Below are 2,507 nucleotides of genomic sequence, written 5' to 3'. Positions count from 1 at the left end.
GCAGTAATGGCATCTGCAAAATAAAGAGAAGTTTAACTATAGAAATATCTCATTTTAATGTCAGATGTTTCCTCACTCAAAGTCTTTGATAAACCGATAACTGCAGCGCGAGTCTGAGACTATTTCTGAAAAGGTAATAACTGTGAATTATAACGTTCCAGTGATCATTTGGTACGATCATGTGGTACAATATTATTTCTGTTGTCCTACTGAACGTTTGTGGCGAACACAGCGTTCGATGGGTCGCGTTTCCATTCGCCAGTGAGATATGGACGGATGACGTGAGACTTGCAACCTAACGGTCCATAAACGTGGAGGTCATTAGTCACGGACCATATCCGCCGATGGCCGATGCGCCTACGATGTACGACCGCGTACGGCGTAATCCGCTGAGTACCCTGGTCGCGCGTTGTGAAGGCGACCACACTGGTCCACTCTCTACTGTTAACTCTTACAAAATATTGACGTAATATTCCTTTCAATAGCCGCGGATAATTTACGTGTCCTACCCTTAATTTGTATTTTTAGGTTAGATCTACATATATATATATTAGGGATGCCACTGAAAAGAAGAATGGATGAGGATAGATTCTGTTGTCATTTATCGCTACACCTGCTTTCACAATTGCGTATCAAGGGATGAAAGAATTACCGTTCGCACGCGTCTCTACACACATTAAGATATACAGTCACTTTTAGTTTCTTCTTACAGATCTCATCAGCATAGTCCTACGATCTACTTACAATAAAGCTTTATTAAAAACAGACAACAGTATTAAGGTAGAATTACTTTTCCATTATTCAAAAATTTCTTTTTATATTACCTGAACATCTTTCTGGTAACGTTCATTGAATGAAAAAAAGACATGTTACGATTCTACCTGTCTGTCATTGCTTACTTGCGAACCTTAGCGTGTCCGTGGGGTGGAATTAAATCAAACAGCATACCATATGAGCGTTATGTTCAGAAAATGCCGATGTGGCCAAGCGGCTCTAGACGCTTCAGTCCGGAACCGCGCTGCTGCTACGGTCGCAGGTTCGAATCCTACGTCGGGCATGGATGTGTGTGATATCTTTAGGTTAGTTAGGTTTAAGTAGTTCTAAGTCTAGGGGACTGATGACCTCAGATGTTAAGTCCCATAGTGCTCAGAGCCATTTGAACCATTTGAACTGTATAACTGGTTTATTACTTCTACAGCAAAAGAATTTGACCCCAGAAGCCTAACAACATGGCGTCACTGCAAAATTTTGCTGTTGAACATGTGATGCGCGTAGCTAAGAAAAGAAAATTTAATCTACTGCTGTTCCATTGCACTACTGGGACCGAGCGAGGTGGCGCAGTGGCTAGCCCACTGGACTCTCATTCGGGAGGACGACGGTTCAATGCCGTGTCTGGCCATCGTCATTCAGGTTTTCCGTATTTTCCCTAAATAACCCCAGGCAAATGCCGGGATGGTTCCATTGAAGGGCACGGCCGACTTCCTTCCCCGTCGTTCCCTAATCCGATGAGACCGATGACCTCGCTGTCTGGTCTCCTCCGCCAAAACAACCCAACCCAACCCGCACTACTGGCGAAAGATCGCTGGAAACAGTAACAACCATGAACTGCGTCCGAATATCTATTCGGAGCGATCCTACGTGACATGACCACATAAAACAAACTACAGGAGAGGTAGATGTCAAGCTGAAACTCACTGAGAGAATCTTTAAGAAACGTAATTCACCTATGAAAGAAGTGGTGTACTAAACACTTGATCGAGCGATCTTGAGTATTCTTCGTCTGTCTGGTTTCCTTATAAACTCTGATTGATAAAATAGATGGAGGAGATCCTAAAAGGAATGGGGCCTTCGATCATGGGATCGCTTAGTATGAGCTACAGTATTAAGGAGATGGACAGTGATCTGTAGTGGCAGACGCTGCAAGAGAAGCGTTGTGCATCACGGAGAGGTTTAATGTTGAAATTCCGTGAGCGTACGTTCCAGAAAGAGTCAGGCAACATAGTATTTCCTCCTACATACAAATCGCGAAATGACCAGGCGATAGATCAGGGATACAGTGGTTTACCGACGTTCGTTCTCGTCACGCAAACGGAACGGGGGCTGACAGAAGTATCCTCCACCCACACTACGTAATGTGAATTGCGGATCATATTTGTAGAAGGTTAAGGGGCTCCGGAACGCCCTATACTTGCAATGTTAAAATAACGCAATATAAATTACATCTTTCCTCACAAAGTATTTGAGGTAGGAAGTTGAACTTTTTACAGATTATTTATTGCAATATGGACTACTACTTAACACAGGGATTTTACAAAATTTTAGTTCAGTTATTAAAGATGATTTTTTTTCAATTGTAATGAAAATTCACAACATTTTTTTGCAATTTTTTATTTATATATTCAAAAATATACAGTTTTTTGGAAAAAGGCTGTGTTACATTATGCAGAAGGTACTGTTTAACATTTACTGAAAGTTTGAAACAAATATGTTTGGAAGATCCTTAGAAA

This window comes from Schistocerca cancellata, chromosome 2 (assembly GCF_023864275.1).
Source record: "Schistocerca cancellata isolate TAMUIC-IGC-003103 chromosome 2, iqSchCanc2.1, whole genome shotgun sequence".
Lineage (NCBI taxonomy): Eukaryota > Metazoa > Arthropoda > Insecta > Orthoptera > Acrididae > Schistocerca > Schistocerca cancellata.
The sequence above is the reverse complement of the archived record's forward strand: the minus strand, read 5'-3'. Positions refer to the sequence as shown.